Here is a 19835-nt window from a genome sequence, read left to right on the forward strand (position 1 = left end):
AACCTTGCTTACCGCAGTGCTCCGTGCCGCCTCGATCGAGATAAGGCCATAAGGCTTCAGCGCGGCAGTCGTGTTGCACACAGCGATCAGCGGCACGCGCACTCGGCGCCCATTCCTTTAAACGCGTAAACAGTGCACCCGGTGCGATGACAAAGAGAGGCGCAGCCAGCACAGCGGCCGCGTCAGCGCCAAAGCAGCAAGCGCCGAGTCGTCGAAGGCTTGTTTACTCCTCGAGCGCGCGCGCGCGTTCCCTTCGCGAAGCGCGAACGGAGGAGGGGTCCAAATTTAGAGCGAGGCCGCAGCTTCGGCCGGTCCATAACGCCCAAATACCGGCAGGCCTTATTCATGCGCGCCAGCGGAGACGGCCCCCGGAAGACCTTCTGCCGCCGGTCGCTCAACCGTGCGCACACCGCTCCTCGCGTACAATCACCCGCACAGGAAGGAAGAGCGCCGCAAGGAAGCCTGCCGACCCCATTCATGCGGCGACGTATCTCCACTCACGCTGCCCACGGGAACGGAGCAATCTTGTTTCGTATTTTTTTTTTTTTTAGTTCTCTTTCGGTAGGGAACGGAGGAGTCGGGGAACGTGCACGAAGGAACTGGCGCTCTGCGAGCGATTCAGGTGCGTCCCCTTGTGACAGGCAAGAAGCCGCCCTCGGCCAAAAAATGCTTCCTGCTACAAAGACCGCGGCAAATTGCATTTCACCGAACCCGCTCGAAAGAAAGCCCACGGGGAAACTTGAGAAATCGCTGATGCGCATAGCTCGACGTCAACGACCGTCCTGCAGTTTCGCAGAGACTGCCCTTAATTCGGCACGCGTAAGACACATTCGAGACGTCGGTTTTGAATTGACGGAAGCCCTGCGACGCCAAAGGCAACGCGGCGTACGCCTGTGTTCTTCGCTGGAGTTACGCGCACAACGCGTAAGAAAGAAATTGCGCCGCGCTTACCTTGCGTAGATCGAATTGCACCACACTATACGCGGCGAACTCCTTTCGTTCCGTTTGTGAGGCACGCGCTCTAGCTGTGAAAGGTTGTTGCACCAGCAGTAAAGCGTTCCCATGCAAGGCCTTGACTTTTATTACGTGCACTGCTGCATTCAGCACAGCGTCCCTCCCTCCCTCCATGTCTCTCTTTTTTTTTTTCCGGGTCACGCGTACGGTTTGTTTGAAACGCGTATGAGAGGAGGACGCACAGGGTGCAGAATACAGCCTGTGCCGTGGCAGAACGTCAACAAGAATATACGAAAGGCGACCGCGTTTTGTATTTTTTTTCTCCTCCCACAAGTGCTGCAGCCTATATGCGCCCACAGCTCCTGTGTGGGACGCATGCGCTGTGTGCTCGTAGGCGAACATAAGAGTGCAGTCGCAACAGACACTTGAGCAACAACGGTGCCAGAAGTCGCATACGAAACAACGTTGAAAGCATCTGTCTTGTGAGCAACGGCAAGACAATTTAGTAAGGTTAACCGCGGAGAGGACTACACACATGTATATGCACACGCACTGTGTGTTGAAGCCCTAACAGCAGCTCTCAAAGAAGGCCTGCGACACTTTTTTCACGGGAGAGAATACGCTCTCTAGCTTGTTCCGCATATGCCACCGGCCTTACACATTTCGCGCGGGTTAGATAATGTCAGTTACACGGAAGGCCAACCTCCATATGTAAAAAGCGAAAGAAAAAAAAAAGGAAAGAAAGAAAGAAAGAAAGCAGAGACAGCAAGTAAATCAACTGCGTGAAATGAATGAAAAAATGATGCCACAAATCCCGCCATAGCCGGAGTTTGACAGTACATGCACGCCGATAGTGAGATTAAACGACACTAGGTGAGCCAGTTTGCACGTATATGGATGCGATGCTAAACAAACAAGGAACGAGAGAGAGAGAGAGAGAGAGAGAGAGAGAGAGAGAGAGAGAGAGAGAGAGAGATAACATTTATTATCAAAGGAACTAAAGCCCAAGTATCCTGGCCCAGCACATTCTTGACGTGCTGCACCAGAAGCGGCCACCATATATCTTTTCAAGCTTTCGCGAGGGAGTAGTCCACTCCTCCCAGCTGCCGGGACACTGATTGTGTGGTAGTTTAGAAAGTAGTCTTTCTGAAGATGGAGTTGGCAGGGCACTCCCACAAGGTGTGTTTATTTGATGGATAGGCCTCGTCCTGTTTGCAAGTGGGGGAGCCAGGGTCCCTGTTAATATAATGTGCATAGTGCGGTGTGAGTAATGTGTGTGTTTGCGCGTTTCGTATGATTGAGGCGTCCTCTCTCGTATGCGTGTACCTGTTAATGTGTATAGTGCGGTGTGAGTAACGTGTGTGTTTGCGCGTTTCGTATGATTGAGGCGTCCTCTCTCGTATGCGTGTAGGATGGTGTGTTAAGAAGTGCTAATGCGTCCCTGCAAGACTTCAAAATATGTAGCCTTTCGCTCCGCTGTATCTTCCACTCTTTTAGGGGGTTGTAAGTGACTTCGACAGGCTAAAGGACAGGCGGTCCTGGATTTTCTGCGCGGGAGAGCTGGTGTGCTCTTAAATTTCCTCGCAATCCCTGATGGCCTGGAACCCATTGTATACGTACGTGTAGAAGGAGGTGAGCATGCATGTACATGTGGAGCTTTGTGCGTATGTGTAAAGGCAGGTCATCCTTTCGAACGTACCTGCAAGCGTCTTGACTGTCTGTTCTGATTGTAATCGTGTCAGATGTATCATTTCCGTTATGGCAAACATTATCGCCAGAAACTCTGCGTCTTGAGGCATTGGGACTCTCAAGTAACTTTTCACAAGCGTCATGGCCCATGACAGCTGCTTCGCTGCTTTCGGCGTTGCGAGTGGCATCTGTATAGTATGTGTTTTTATGGTGTGTCTGGCGCATTATATTTGTTCTTTCTGACCGCCGTTTTCGATTCTTTTCGGGGTGCATATTTTTTGGAATGGGGTCTACTTTTATCCTTGGCAAATCATCCCATGGTGGTAATTTCGGCGGAATCGGGGGTAAGTTAGCGGTTGATTATGATGCACGCCATAGTGGGGGACTCCGGAAATTTGAACCACCTGGGGTTCTTTAACGTGCACCTAAATCAAAGTACACGGGCGTTTTCGCATTTCGGCCCTATCGAAATGCGGCCGCCATGACCTGAATTCTATTCCGCGACCTCGTGCTTAGCCGCCCAACACCGACACCGTAGCCACTAAACAACCACGGCGGTTAAGTTAGCGGTTTCGTATCCAAATCTGTTCAGCATTCGTCGACACTGATGAGATGACGGAAAACTTTTGTATTTGCGCCTGATTATGGATGTCTTTTCTGTCTGCTAGTGAGTTAAAGAGCCCGGTTGCTTCAATCTTATGGCTGGGTGCCAACTTATAAGAACTCCCAGGGCAAGTCTAGCACACTTTCTAAATATGATGTCCATCTTTTTGCCTTGCGTGTTGGTTATCTTAGCGTATGGTAGATAGTAAAAAGATCAGGGATTCTATAACTTTACGTAACTCGTGTTCTTTCATTCCTCTCTTTTGTCTAGTTATTCTACGCATCATTGCAAGGATCTATTCAAGTTGCACGGTCAACTTCTGCACCCATGTCGTTGCTTTACCATGGTCTGCAGAAAGAAACCACGGATTCTTATGGTATTCTTGCGGGGTAACGCTGCGTCTTTCATTCGAAGTTTTAAGTTTTTACATTATTCGGCTCAGTTGCTAACGTCTTCACCAATGGCAACATATTCTGACTTCTTTGCATTGTAGCCCTATAGTGTTTCGGCGTATTCCCGTATGATATGTATTCCACTTCGAATAATGTGTTCTTGCCATCCCGATGATCCTCGCCTGCACCAAATAGTTATGTCATCGGCGTACAGGTTATGTTCTATAGGCCTGGCATTTCTTCTAGTAATGTAAAGTCGGCGAGAGAACAGAACCTTGAGATGTTCCACGCGTGAGTGGATGGCCAGGTGACACATATTCATTAAGTTTAACTTTAACCGTCCTTTCACTTAGGAAGTCTTTAACGTTGTTGTATACCTTAGGACCCGGTTTAGTTGCCTTCAGGGTCTATAGAATTGCGTGGTGTGTGACTTTATCAAGAGCTCGTTGCATATCGACCCCTACGATCGATTGTTCTTAGCTGAGCTGTAGTTGGTAAATCGAACACCTATCGAAGCCTATCATTGTCTTTAGTAAAATAGGGCTTCCAGGTTTTCTTGGCCTAGGAACTGGTATGAAAGCTGCCTCCTTCCACTGTTTTGGAATTATAATTCCAAAAACAGTAGAAGGAGGCAGCTTTAATACCAATTTAATAGCAACAGGAGTATACTCCTGTTTCCCATGCTTTGTTTATATTCTAGCAGAGCATTTCCATAATTATCTGGCAAGTTTCTCAACAATGAGTGCGTGATTCCATCTGCTCCGGGGGTAGTGTTCCTTTTCAAGCTCTGCGTGGCGGCATGTAATTCACGAAGGGAAAAATGCGAGTCGATGCCTTGGGCATCGCCGTTACCGTACTCGCCGTAATCTGGTAAGGGCCAATCGTCGCTGTTGATTGGAATAAAGGCGTGCAAAAATTTTGCAGCTAGCTCCTCTGCAGTTTTGTTTGCCTGCATTTGCAGCTTACTTACCGCGTGTCGTGGAGACACGTGACGCGGTGGACAGTTTCATCAAAAATTTTACATCCATTAAAAAAATTAAATTATGGTGTTTTACGTGCCAAAACCACTTTCTGATTATGAGGCACGCCGTAGTGGAGGACTCCGGAAATTTCGGCCACCTGGGGATCTTTAACGCGCACCTAAATCTAAGTACACGGGTGTTTTCGCCCCCATCGAAATGCGGCCGCCGTGGCCGGGATTCGATCCCGCGACCTCGTGCTCAGCAGCCCAACACCATTACATCCACCCGCAAAGTGTTTCACAGCTCTGGCTTCTGCCTCTTTAAGGACGCAATCGTAATTCTTTGAAAAGTTTGCGATTTGTCCTCTTGTCGTGTCCATCAGAAATTCACATTAGATGCAAAGTGGGGGACACACAGGGCGTTACACTGAACTTGAACCAAGGATTTTAAGAAACAGTGGTTAACCGCAACTGAATGAAACCAACGACATATGGTTTGCCGTCATGTGGCGCTCCTTAGAGTATTTTTATATTACGCTTAATTAGTTAGTTAATTAAGTGAAATCAATTATGGTTTTTTTAATGATCACTATAGCACCAATAGGGCCATTACGTTGTATAGGGGGATCAGTAACGACCGATTCAATTCTTTGTGGCAACGTACATGCTGCTTCGCGATTTCTTTTCGGCGTTTAAAGAAAGTCCGTAGAATATGAAATGAAATAACGCGACTGCGCTCGTGCGCTATCGTATTGCAGCGCTCTCAGCCGTGCGTCGAGCGGATCGCTTATCAGGGACGACGGCGCTTCTTTTCAGTGTGCCACCGCCTACAAGATGCGCACGCGCTGTGAAGCCGATGCCCAGAGCCGCGACCGCTCACTTATAGCCACGGTCCGCGCGCGCGGTTCTTTCGCACGAACCGCGACTGACAGCGTTGCAATACGATAGCGCATGTGCGCAGTCATATGATTTTGTTTCATCTTTCGCGGGCTTTCTTTAAACGCCGGAAAAAATGTACACGCAGCATGTACGTTGCTTCAAAAATATTGATCGGTCGTTATCGAATGCCCTAGACAACGTAACGAAACGCATTTTGCCCTAAAGTGAATGTTTAAAATTTTGCATAATTGATCTTACTTAATCAACGAATTAAGCGTGATATAAACAATACCCTAAGGAGCGTGACTTGACGGCAAACCATATGTCGTTGGTTTCATTCAGATGCGGTTAACGACATTTTTTTTTTTTATCCTGGATTCAAGTTACGTGAAGCACCCTGTATACTCGCGGACCATAACTGTTTTGTAGCAACTAGAATTCAGCAGACGGTAACGGGGCGGTCTGTGGCCAGGGTTTGTTACTAGGTTTGTCGGTGCACTTTCTTTTTTAAAAGATTGGGAGAGGGCGGGGAGTCACCATGCCAGAGTTTATGCTAGTGGTCTTGTCGTCCTGAGGATCGTGCCACTGCGAACAACCCGAGCAGGAAATGGATCGCTGAGCGCCACCGCATCATCAACACCGTTGAGAGATGCAGCTTAATTTCAAGAAGGCCGGAGCAAACGCACGCGCATTTGTATACTTCTGAATTGAAGACAGCTTTAAGCGACACGCTCGTCCGACGTAACTATACAGCTTTTGTTGTAATACGTCAGCTGTAACACATGCCTGTAACACGAAATCGTGTATACGTTAATCACCACAGTAAACTACTGAAAGTTGCGAGCGAGCGTTGGTAAACGTGAATCGCGGTTAGCAAGCAGTGCGAGTTTTACACGCGTGTCTCTATAACAAATGGGGCATATGCATTGGAAATGCCACGAAAGCAATGAGAAACCACGTGCACTGTTTGGCAGTGAATGCTGACGAGGCGAACTCTTCGCTGTGTGGGAAAAAAAAAAAGAAGAGAGAGAAGCCAATGACAACAATAATAACGAGCCACCGAAGGAAATACGCCGACACGTCATAAACGGTCAACTGCGCGCGCGAGGGCCGTGCGTCACACCCGACGCGGCGCCACGTCCAGTCGATAGCGCGAGCCGAAGAACGTTTACCTCTTCCCCAAGAATATATGGCCTCAGTGTGTGTGTGTACTGCAGCACGGCGGCAGGCAAGCCACGACGAAGACGAGAGCCACCTAGAAATGGGCGCGCACCTGCTTGCGCGGTATAAAAACTTGGGGTGGCGCCCCCGAAGACGCCCTCTTCCTATTTTTACGCGCCGAGGTCGTCGGTCGGAGACGTGCGCCAAGCGATCCACCACAACACACAGCGGTCGGGCACACGACGCCGCCAGGAGATGTGGCATGCGCGGCGGCAGGATCCCCCGCAGAGCTGCCTCGCGGGTGCATAAAGCGCAAAACATGCCCGCGCCGAAGCACGTGCCACGTCGACTTGCGACGCCCGCGTGTCGCGCGCAGAGCGGCTCACGGGCGAGCGTGTCCTCGAGGCCGTTTGGTTAAGTGGCCGGCGGTTGAGGTGCGCGGCTTAAAGGGACTCAAAGGTTACGCGATTTACACAACCGAAGTAGGAGCAGTCGAATTAAGGGCGAGCACTAATACGAAGTGGCGCTTCACTGCGATTTTGGCACTCACTATAGCGTTTTTTTCCCTTTTTCTTTTTGGTCTACGGCAAAGGAAAATGTTATTTATTGGCGCATAATATCGTAGCTGAAAGGATGCACATTCCGAATTTCCTCGTCAATGGTCAGTGGCCTTTAGCGAAGAAACCAGAGCCCATTATGATAAAAAAAAAAATGATCCTTGATTACACCGCTATTTTGCGAGAACAATATTCTACGGCACCCTTCCAATAAGAGTTGTATAGTATATATCACAACTGCTCCAGTACAGGTCACCTGAACATCTGGACACCCATTATGCTTGATTTGTGTTTCTTTATAACAATAAACGATTAAGTGGATTCCAACGTTATTTGTGCGGGCAGCTACGTGTAACGGCCGTGCGGAGTAGTCGAAAGAGACGCGCGGCTCGACAACACGACGGCGGCGGAGAGTTATAGCCGTCGGTGGAGAAGCCGCGGTTTACGGAGATCGCGTAAGAGGGTTGACTTAGTCGGGGCTTGTGCCGCTCGGATCGCGGAAGCAGCGCCGTGGCTTTGAAGTCGGCCCATCGCCCCTGGACCGCACACATGCCGAGACGAGCGGACCAGATGCCCCAACGTGGGTGGAAGTGTTTTCTTTAGGCTAGTGTGTCTTGTGAGGTTGCGAGACAAGAGGTCCATTGCAATGCAAATGATTTACGGCCACGGTCTCGAGATGTTGGAAGTCCGGATAGCGTCACCCTGGAGCCCAGTTGTGTGCACACTGCGCCCACCGCAATGTGATTGGACGAACGATGGGGCGAGGAGGATGCTGGGAATGCTTTTAAGTACATGCAGGACCATTGGAAAAGTATTTCGGTGGAGGTTCCGCGAGGAGAAACAAAATCAAAATTGTAACATCACTGTTACTTTTGACTCGCAGTCTTTTGATGTCTGTATAAATAGTTTCCATTCTACCGCTTTATTACTCCATATTAATAAACAGATAATCGCTTGCAATGAGCGCCACAACCTTGTCTACAGTAATGTGGCTTCGCGACAGCCATGAGGCCTTCAAGTTCCCCTCACTGTCATCGAGGCGAATATCAACTGATTAACTCAGACTAGGCTACCGTTTATGACGTCACAGGAAGCTGCCGCGGCTACGAGAATTATGAGACTGTACATGCATGCTTATCTGTAGCTACGGCGAAGTCGGCACGCTTCGTTCACTTTTCCCTCTAAATTCTGGCAAACCAAGACACCGATTAGATTACAGCAAAGGTGTAACCCCTGAACAAACATTCCAGGAATGCAAAGAGCCTATACTACGCTGACTTACCAGCCGGGATACTCTGCAGCTGAGCCCATGATTATGGGTTACGTTCCTGGCCATAGCGGCAGTATTGAATACGACCGCGGCCAGAACGAAAAAGAAAGAAAAATTATGCGGATCCCACGCACTGTGCAAATCGACGTAAGCGAAGCTTTTCGTGCTTTGATTGACGATAATTAGCGGCGATGTGGACGGCGAATGTTTAATTTCTTCAACGTTTTCTTCAACGCGAGAGTGGCGAGTTGATGGTAAATGTTACCCTGCGTGCACCGCTGCTGTTTGCGTAGTACACAGAACACAAAGCGAGGCGTGTTTGCTTGAGGCGCAGTTGTGCGCCACAGTTCATAACCTCCGAGAAGGTTAGCACTGTCACTGCCGGCACATCGCATCGTGGCAGAAGTATTGGACTTTATTTGAATTACGAGACTGTACGTGCCAAAACCACAATCGGATTATGAGGCACGCCGTAGCGGCAGGCAGACTACGGATTAATTTGAACCCCTGGGGTTCTTTATCGAGCACCTAAGCCTAAATACAGGAGCGTTTTTGTATTTCGTCCCCGGGCGAAATGTGGCAGCCGCGGTCGGGATCGAACGGCGACCTCGAGCATTGCCACAGCCGCAAAGCTACCCCGACGGGCACACAACTGTTGAAGTGCGACGCCTACACTCTATGGTGCTCAAATGCGCCTTTGAGATTGCACGCCATGCGTCAGTTGCCCGCTTGACAAATTTACATTGTGTTTATGTTTCAGATAGAGCAAAAAATTACCGTACCTCGAACTTAAATTTATCCAGTTTGTACGCAAACGCTGTCGCGTATAGTAGCAGCTCGGATGAGCGCCCATCGAGCCACTGAACTCGACGTCAGCGCCACCTCTGTGGTATCGAGGCACCCTAGCCACCCGAGTAGTCTACCGATTCTCTGCCTCCTCAAGTGGCCTCTCGGGCCCGCCCCCATGCGTGGGAGTTGCCAGCGAAGAGCGCCAGGGCTGTTATTCACTCGTTCCGTGGCCGCGTCGGTTCTACCTATTCTCTGCCTTCTCTCCCTACCTCCTCTCTACCATTTTATATACTGCCCCTCTGGACGATTGTGCGTTAGTATAAAGGTAGGCACTGCAGGTTCTCCGATGCTTTTGCAGGGGTCACGGATAATTACAGCTGTCAAGAGGGTACTGTGGCGACACACAGGGAGCTCAAGAGCGCACTGTGCACATTCGACACAGTGCAAAGGTCCAGACGAGTTTCTCGCGTCGCCTTTCCTCTCTGCCACGCTTTTCCCATGTATACGCACGCTCTGAACCACCTCCCGACGTGGCCTGAAGCAGCAGTGGAAAAGTCGAAGGAAGAGGCAAAGAAAGCTTCCATTTAAAACTGTCTGTGCATTGGAGATTTAAAGGTACACGTCAAAGAGCTTCAAGTGATGTTTCATAGCCCAACATGCTGGTTCTGGATGTTAATCTATTATAACTTTACTAGTACTAAACCAACTCTCACTCCGATTTAGTGCACCATATAAAGTATAATGCCCAGGAGAAGAGCTCCCAGTCTGCTACGTTCACAGTTACGTAAGCCCAGACGCGACTGAGGTGCGTCCGTGACAGCAAGAGTGTCAACTGTGGACGTCATAGCGGCGCGACGGAACGAAAAGCACAGAGCGTGGAGAGAAACGAGCTCTCGATAAAAAAAGAGAGATATAAATAGAAACCGATGGTAAACTTGCACCAATAAACCCAATCCGCTGCTAAACACCTGGTTACCGCGACGTCAAGCGCAAGGTCGAACAATGCTTTCGGAACAACAGGCTTCATTATAAAGCGCAGACGAAGACGTCTCGTGCCGATAATAGAGTTTGTTGAAAGTGGTTGATTTGCGCAATCACACCGCAGCGCTTCGGCATACCATGCGCATTGCGCCGAGATGTGCTCCTACAGAAACACGCGGCTAGGCACAGGTGGTGTGAAAATCTACGCTGTTGAAGATACGTGGCTTGAAAAGCAGTCGCGTCGCGGCATCTGCCCCACGCGATCAGCTTCGTCTTTTTCGCTTTTTATTTTATTTTCCTGTGGTGGCATGTTTTCGTACTCACGGTGTCGAAAGGGCTGGAATAGATGTGCGGAGTGAGAAGGAAAGATAGACTGATAGCTACGATATAACTACATTCCAGGAACGGTCAATTAAAGCTACAGACGCTGCAGCAAAGATACTAGATCTATGCTGGCCAGAAGGCAATGACTGACTCTATAGTGACCGGAACAAGGAATTGTCGGAGATGTCAACGCCAAGGAACAGAGCGATGAAGTGGTCGAAATGGAATGAAGTATTCAATGACAGCAGCACTACACAGAAATGAAATATATACAAGCAATATCATAATTTTTAAAGCCACAATTTACAGCACCGTCGAACACCAAAACATTTGGTGAGAATAACTATCTAGCCTTTTCAAATTGAATTAAGGGGTTCAACGTACCGTCACTGCCCAGTGGGTTATGAGGGAAGCCGTATAGTGCTCGTGTGCGTGCGTGTGTCTGTTTAAAAGGGGGCAGAGCTCCCGAATTGATTTCGGCCACCCGAGTTTATTCAGGGTGCACCTAAATCTACGCAAACGAGCATTTTTGCATTCCGTCCCCATCGGAATGCGGCCACCACGACTGCGAATGGAACCCGTGACCTCGTGTTCAGCATGGCCAATGAGCCACCGCGGCGGGTGTCGCACGTGCTGCAATTACGGAACTGAAGAGAAAGCCGGCCAGTGGCTCTCAAAGTTGGTCGGTTCTCTTTGTACGAGAACCCTGAGAGTATATTACAGCAACAGTCTCGATACATTCATTCGTTACGTTGAGGCGAACTGCACTGGCATTCTATATTTACCAGTTTTTAACTAAATGGAACCCCGATGTATTTAGTGGATGAATATACCGAAACTGGCAACGTTACAGTTTTATGATAACATTAACACTAACATTAACATTAACACAATATCATTTCGCTCAAGCTATATTCCCACTAAAAATAATTATTAGAAGTTAGCCATTAAAGAGATGACTGGCGATTCTCACGCAACTTCGGACGTCTGCCCACGCTGTGCAAGCTGGCCAGCAAAAGTGATCATTTTGTCTCTACCGCCTAAATTCGATAATTGGAGACGGTCGTCGGTCAAGCAGCTGCCTCCGTAATTCTGGGCCGATAACGTTGAGGGTACTCAAAGCATCTTTACCTTCTGTGCGACGTAAGCTATCAACGCGACGGATATACCTGGTTTCACGTGTGCATTCTTTCAGCAGCTAAGCCCATCAACGCGCACTGAAAGTCATGTCCAGAAAAGTGATCCAGAGAGAATGAGGCACATGCTACAGCCGACAAAGGAACTCGTCAAATGCTCTCGAATGTGTACCGCCTCAACCCATCGGCCGGATACGCAAACGTTTTCCTTCGCCACCATACGCCTTAGGCCGACATCTCAAGGATCATCTATTATAGCTCGTTTTAACCGTCTACCGGTGCGAATACTAACGAACAGCTCTCACAAGAGCGGTATTCGAATTACAGGGAAGCCACCCGATAAAGGAGAAAGGGGATGCAGTAAGAGCTTCGCGCATGTTTTGCTTACTTCCACATAGGCTGCCCCAGCGAAAACGACACAGACTCAGCCGTCTGGAAAGCTTACAGACACAGTTACTGCGGGATCCACTAGCACTTCCCCGCAACGCAGTGTGCTGACGCCAATCGCTTGCGTACTACGCGCGAACCTCCTCAGGCACGACCTCTTCCAACTTTCGTCCCGTTTGCATGCATCGAGAGAACAGCTGCAGTCGAAATGTTGCTGGCAGAACCTTTCGAAAGGCCGTCCCCAAGTGCCAGCGATTTCGTGCTAGCCGTACGGCAGAGCGCTCGTAAATTAACTGCACGGTATAAACATTGCTCCCCCCCCCCATCCAAGCTACCCGTAAGTACACACACACACACACACACACACACACACACACACACACACACACACACACACACACACACACACACACACACACACACACACAGGAATAAGGCATAAAGACACTGCAAATATGTGGCGTACAGACATGCATTTCACGAGCTGGTGCATGTCACGTCCTCTTTATTCTGAGCACTACGTCACAGCCGAGGTAAAGGGCGTCTTGAAATTTAATTCGGCGTATACCGCAAGTATGTTTTCCCACCGAACGAATGTTACCAACGAACTATACAGACTTCGACGCCAGGGGACCCCCGAGGCGACGTGGACAGCGGCGCGTCACTACGGGTCTCGCCACTCCCATCTACCGCCGAGAGATCTGCCCGAAAGATCCGCCGTGAAAAGCCGAGGAAACTGCTCGGCGAGTTCTTCCCGCCTGAATCAACACGTCCCACAACGCCGCGGAGCAGACCAGGATGAGGGAGTGGCCAACGGTTGCGGCCGGTTGCACTACGCGCGAGCGAACGGGCTGAGTCATGCAGGTCCTTCCTTCTCCTCACGAAGAGCGGCTGTTGCTTCGTGGGAAAGCCCGCCACCTCTGGCTGCGACAAGTCCTCGCATGCCCGGGCAGACAGAGGCACCCTCCGGTGGGCCGGGGCGCATTCCTAGACCGCGGCAGTGCCTAGACCGGCACACACGGGCGCGGAGTAGCGCTTCACCTGCCGCGTGTTTCGTCACCCGGCGGACACTTTTTTTTGTTTCCTCTCCTGCCACCGCGATTATCTCGACGTCGCGCGAGCACGCTCAAAATATCGCGGCCGATGACGCGTGAGATTCGGGTTGCGGTGCATTGCGTAAACACCTGCCGAGAGAAAAAAAAAATGCCGGCTTTGAAATCCCTATGCAATTGTACTGAGCCGGCGCACGCACCTGGCGGACACTTCTTCTGCCACTTTCTCAGCTGCTCTTGCTTACAGCCACCGTCGTCGTCGAATTCATCATTGCATTCAATTCCACTGAAGAGCAAATGCTTCCGCCAGAAAACCCAATTACCCCTGTCTTGAGTCGACCAATATGCCAGTAAATATTAAACCAATGCAATGATCCCATCTAAATCCCTGCATTTACCTTCCCTAGCGCCCACTCTGCTGTTATAATTGACCACGCGTTATGTATTTTACACGTTATATTATGACCTGTACGACGGATCACTTCCCATAACAAATCGTTTCTTTAAGAAAAAAAAATAAAAGAGAAAGCTGTTCTCAAAGTTCGAGCTGAAATTGCAGAGCGAAACGTAAGGTGAGGAGCCACTTTATGTCAAGCTACATGGGCGCAGTTTTCGTCGCTTGTCAAGAGACGCGTTAGTCACGGAATGCAAGCGAGGAACGCTGCGCGAATAGCGAGGCGCTCGCGCAGACGCCCTTGGCGCCCCATGCGCGATTAAGGCTTAGCCTCGGTCGGTGCGAGCGCCGCCGTAAAATGTGGCGACGCAGCCTTTGACCAGTCTCGCGCTGGCTCTCCGCCATATTGGGTCAAATAAACACTCAGTTCACGTTGCCGGGCACAAGATCAGGGACGAAACGCCAGCAATGAGTCTGTATGTAAACTCGAACAAACAATCCGGAAAGATGGGCGACGCAAACGCGCCTCCGCTATAATCACGGCCTTTCACAAGTGTACGTATATCCTCCCGAGACGGCTTGTACATACAGATCGCCCCCAATCCTTTGGAAATTTAACTGGGAAGCGATTACGTAAGATATTCATCCTGGATATCAAATCAGGTACGCGCAGAACTGTATGGAAGGGTTTAATCATAATCTCGTAGGAAAATTACACTGGTTATTCGCGTTACAGAGAACAAAACGTACCAACCATGTGTGTTTCGAATACCCCGACAGGGCGTAAAAATCGAAAATATAGCATTACGCATGCCAGCCCATTCCACAATGTTACATCGTTATATCCGTGTTTAGACAGATATAATCGGTTTTTGGCATAATGGACATAGGGAGATGGTCACTTTGTTGTCTCCGTACATGAAGAATTCTGCTTTTTGCATTTGAGCGTGGTGTTTTTCGTTGTTGTTTTGTCTTTTACACAAAAGATGGGATTTTCACGTTCGTGAAATACCACTCGGTATACTATAAGAAACGAATTGAAGCGTTATTGTGTCCCTGAGTTGTTTTCGGGTCTCAGGAGTATACACGACACGATTTTAATAATAACGTTGTCCTACCAAGTAGCGAAAGCCCATATTTAACGTCGTAGTTACTGACCCTCAACTGCAATGCCGATAACTTCGACTGTTTGTCTAACGTATATATAGCTGAATGCATACAAAATTTCAACGAGCGTGTGCACCCAATGCTCGGAGCTCATGTGGTGACGACGATTATGGATGTACGGATAAGGAAGATGAAAGTGCACACGCAGAGCTCGCAATATGTATACTCTTCCTTGTACACACACATTCACTCATCTCAGTATCCGCATTTCAACTGGTCGTCAACATTTGGACACCTTTATGGCCTTCTTCACCGAGATGGTTGGGATTCCGTACACCAATTCTGATAATCTCAAAATGTCGTCCTGTGATATCGGTTAAAGCTAATCCTCGTCGTATGGAACCATAAACTGCCCGGACTCAGCAGGCAGGTCACTTCCACGGTGCCTCATTAACGAAAATACTTTCCCAATAAAAAAAATAAAGAAACCAATTACGTCCAAGATTATATGGCCAGTGCACATCAGAGAAACAAAAATGCGCCCTGCATCACACCATCATATTATTCGTGTCGGGCACGGTACGTCGGCACCGCTGCACACTTCCGCCTACGCGCCGAAAGGAGCAAAGAAAAGCGAGAACGCTTTCGCCACTGTCGGCACTGGCACGGCCAGCTTCGTTACAGCATAAACGCGTCGTCTTGTGTAATCGACGCGAGCAGCTGCGTGTACGCGCGCGCAAGCGACGGATTGCGCCACGATTACCGCCACCATTACGCGCAGTGATTTGCGCGTCCCGATGTGTCCACCGCACCCGCCCTATATCGCGGCGGAAGGGGTTGCAGTACTCACACAATAGACTCGCGCATGCACGGTTCTTTTTCTCTCACCTACTACACTGTCTCACAATAATGTGGCGCTCAATAGGAAGCCACAGATGACACCACTGAATGAGCAGCGCGATCGTGCCAATGAACGCGACCCCTGCGCCGAGCAGATAGCTTGTATACTGCCGTGCACGGCGGAGTTAAGAGGCGGATCGTTTGGCGAAATGCTGCTCTGGGACATCCCTGCTGTTTCTTTTTTACTTATTATTTTTAAGGCAAGGTTTACAATGGGGCAAAATCGGCTCGAGTCAACTCGTCGGGCTGGAATCCGGTCGTCGGGTTCACTTAAACGCAGGTTGATCGGGGTACACTCAAGCAACGCCCGTTACAAAACAACCAACAGCAATTCCCTTTTTCCCCTCTTTCCACTATGAAACGAGCAACCGATTACTATACCTCTACTGGTGGATCGGGGCAGAACGGCGTTGCTGACTGACTCGCTGAAATCCGATTCCAGTAAATGCGGCTGCTGGCGAGTTGTGACGACCTTATAGCCCGACCTGCCAGTTAGTGCGAGACATAACTGTCGTTAATAGGACGCGTACGAAAACAGCGACACGAAAGAAAACAATCACGCACGACAACACCGGCGGCTGTTCTGTTTGTTTACTTCCGTGCGTCCTTTTAGCGGCACTTACGTCTCGCAGTAAGTATACCAACTAGGCCACGAACAAGTTCTTCTGCCAGTTAGCCTATAGCTATCCCGTGCATGTCGGCGTAAGCGAGGCCCGTGAGCCCGTGATCAGAGCAGGCTGCGTGTCGTGCACTGAGGTTTAGCGCGCAAGGAGAATCCACATAAGCGACATCAAGCGGCACAACTGCAGCTACGGTTACGCGAGTAGTAGTCGGTGAATGGGCGGTGTACGCAATTTCTCCCAAGCGTTCCACAGATGATGACGAGATAGATGTGCAGAAAAGCAGGCTCGGGAGACAGTTTCGACCTCTAACGTCGCGAAAATGGTAGTGCAGTTGACACAGTGTGCTCCGGGGCTTCCTCCGCGCAGTGTCGATACTAAAAGGTGTGCTATAGGCACCGCAACGTTAATGTACTAGCTATATATATATATATATATATATATATATATATATATATATATATATATATATATATATATATATATATATATATATATGGCGTTGTGTTGCAGAGCACGAGGTTGCGGGTTCGATGGGGCGGAATGCAAAAACACTCCACTTTGGGTCCCAACAAAGAACCCCGGCGGTCGAAATCAAGTCGTAGCCCCTACGACAACGTCCCAACAGCCAGTGCGTTGCTTTAATAAGTGAACTCCTTGTGTTCTTTTTTTCATATGTTCAGGCTTGCTTCACAGCGTTGCCCGCGCGGCGCCTCGCGGTGAAAGCGCCATTCTCGCCCGCCGCGCGACAATAATTCTGTATAGCGGAACTCCTCGTCTCGGTGCCATCACACTGCGTGGCGCCACGCTTTCAAGTCGGCGGGCAATGAAGCGTAATTGTCGCGCCGTCAGGCTGGCCCGCGACCAATAAACGTTGCACTTTCAGCACTGATCCTCGAAGGCTGCGGTTAAAGCTGATGGAGGGGCTTTAGCTGCGGTGAGGGGGGCGACGGCCGGCCACCGATAACGACAGCAGTGCATGTAGTGCTATCGGACGACCTGCTGAAAACGTGCCCAGCGCGCGCGCACGAGACTTGTTTTTCTCACCGGCGCACCGACGGCACGTGTGTCGCCGCAGGCTTGGACAGGCGTGTGCATATTTGCGCCGGTGACGTCAGTTCGCAGCGACCACGCGGTGCCTTTTATCATGCGCTCGCGCATTCTTTTGGACGCCAAGGACAAAAAATCGCGCGGGAGGAGAAAGGAAGCGCTCAGAGAATGAACACCGTAGTGTGAGTGTGTGCGCGAGAGGTGAAGGTGGTTGTGGTGGGCTTTGGCATGATGCGCGATAACGACGCGACGAAGACTTCCCGGCGGTGCAAGAGGCCCGACCTACGGCGAGCAGAAACAAGATCAGATCGCGACAACGCTGGAATGCAGCAGTAGAGTCGCGGTGGGAGCACGCTTGGCGTTCTGATCACACGCACGCATTGAGGCTACCCTGGATACCGACTGAATCAGTCTTAAACGATTCTCAAACTTCACAGTCCTCAGGATTAATCGGAATATATCGACCAGAGCCCGTGTCTAAAGACAGAGTCGCTGCTAACAGTCATGTAACCTACTGCATGTTGTACCCATAAAGCGATGCGCCTTCTCCGGCAGCCAAGCTGCACTTTTTCGGTGCTAATCGAGCCATAGAGGCGCGCGTGCTACTGTTGTACGCTTAGCGGTATCTTATTAAAATCGGGGCTGTGCGACGCGCGGAAATAGGTCAGTCAGATACTTTCTCAGCTACAATTAACATAAGACGCGCAATTATACAGATCGAGGCTCCATAGGTTGCGCCCGCGCCGCTATACTCGCAGAAACCAGACCAGCAGCGAGCCCATATATCGCCCGAAAATAATTCGCGCGAGCTCGCCGCTTGTTATCGGGCCGAGCAGTGTGCGCTCGCCCGTGGAAGCGGGCCGCACACTCTCGTACAACGCGAGCGCGCGGCGTGATTTCAAGGGGGCCACGCCACTTTCCCCTTTCCCGCCACGCTCTCTGGTCCCGTAACAAGCGGCGCGCACTTTCCCCGGTGGAGTGTGCCCATCGAAGGCCGACTGCGTAATGAATGCGAAGCCGCCGCCGTTGGTTCCGAGTCCTCCGGGCAAGACCAGTGCAGCGGCGGTTCTGCGCTCATCTATTTCTGCGCTAGTTGCGAAATGCAGCAAAGGAGGGATGCGGACTGAGAGAGAGATGGGAACGGACCGAGGCGCGCTTCTGGGTACACCAGGTCAGGCGCACAATTCTCCTCGCCTGGCAGAGGAGGGAGGGTGCCAAAACAAATTCCGCGTCTCCCCGCCCCCATACCAACACCATATAAAGGGACGGTCACCACGTGACGTGAACGGTTACGACAGCGCTTTCTCGGAAGCAGACCTTGACGAGATGAAAGGGAAAGAAGCGTGCTAGTGGTGCACGACGCGCTGCGTGTCTGCGCTGTTCTCGTACTCCTCCGAATTTCTACAACCTCCACTACGCAGGGGCGGTTCCAGAGTCCTGGAAAGTAAGCGTCTCTGTCCGCTCGCATCGCCATGTGCCTGTATGCCTATCAGTGTTCCCTTGTGTTTGTGTGCTTAATGGCTCATTCACACCGGCGACTTGAGGAGGTCGCGCGACCATTTGCGACTCGCGACCAAAAAGCGAACGAAGGCGACTGATGGTCACACCGGCAAGCCCGGCTGAGCGGGACTCGCTAGTCGCAATCCCGGAGATTATCGTTCTCAGCGAGAACTCTCGGAATCTACACGGAATTTGCCGCGACGCGGAACTGTAACGCGGAAGCAGGCCGGATGCAGACACATGAAAGATCACTTCCGGTGCGCCGCTGATTGGTTTATCAGTTTTGCGACCGCGGTCGCGCGACTGAAAAATCGAGCAGCGAACGACTGAGCCAAAATGGTCGCTTTTCGAGAAAAGCGACCATTTGCGACCAACTTGGTCGCGCGACCACTGTCAGTCGCCGGTGTGAATGAGCCCTTACTGCAAACGACTGCATCACACCCGGCGCGTGCGTCACGTACACACATCTACACTTGTTCAAGGTTAAATTCGGAAGGAAAGCACAAACGCGCGAAAAGGAGTCTTGCCTGGCAGCTTCCCTGATCACAGTGACTGGAAGGGAAAAGAGCGCTATGTGTGTCCAGTCAACTTGTGTTTCCGTCTTCATTTTTCGTGTAGTGAGCGCGTTCTTAAAATAAATCGTTACGTCTGTGCGCGCGCTGGTATGGTGAGTGAAATAATATGCCATAGCATATTACGCCATATTACGCCACGTCAAGAGAGGTGGGCAGTAAAGGTTTGCGTTGCAAACGCGGGCGTCATCCCGAGGACGATGGGTCGCTGTGATCGGCCAGCGAAAGGCGAGACACCGAAGTGACGCAACTGCGCTGCCGACTACGCGGTGCACCCTTTTGCACTAATAGACGCGCAGGTGCCGCCCATCAGAGAACTGCGTGACGTCACAATGACTCTGGACAAGACTCGTACATATTTTATACCTGGCCGCCCACGCAGTCTAGCATTGCTAAAAGAAAACCTACGTGGCTTGCGTGCTGGTGTATCGAACAGCGACGCACAGCGTTTCTTTTTTACTTTCCCGAACCGGTCCAAAAGGGCGACTCGTCTAGCCAGCCTGTTTAGCGGTGACGCAACCATTAACTGCTACGGCACCCGCTGCATAACGCCCAG

At 50.5% G+C, this 19835-nt stretch overlaps 1 protein-coding gene across 2 annotated transcripts in view; it reads right to left on the reverse strand.

The window, feature by feature from the left end:
* The window catches only part of LOC142584394 (protein FAM13B), a 163310-nt gene that overhangs the window by 68731 nt on the left and 74744 nt on the right, over positions 1 to 19835 (reverse strand). Inside the window, exon 1 of one of the 2 annotated variants that reach the window (XM_075694551.1) lies at positions 13 to 110. The exons of the other annotated variant lie outside the window; for it this stretch is intronic. The gene's annotated coding sequence lies outside the window, so the exon portion shown is untranslated. Of the gene's footprint in view, positions 1 to 12; positions 111 to 19835 lie in introns of those variants that run through there. 2 annotated transcript variants of the gene reach the window in all.

The sequence above is a fragment of the Dermacentor variabilis genome, chromosome 1 (genome assembly GCF_050947875.1).
Source record: "Dermacentor variabilis isolate Ectoservices chromosome 1, ASM5094787v1, whole genome shotgun sequence".
Classification (NCBI taxonomy): domain Eukaryota; kingdom Metazoa; phylum Arthropoda; class Arachnida; order Ixodida; family Ixodidae; genus Dermacentor; species Dermacentor variabilis.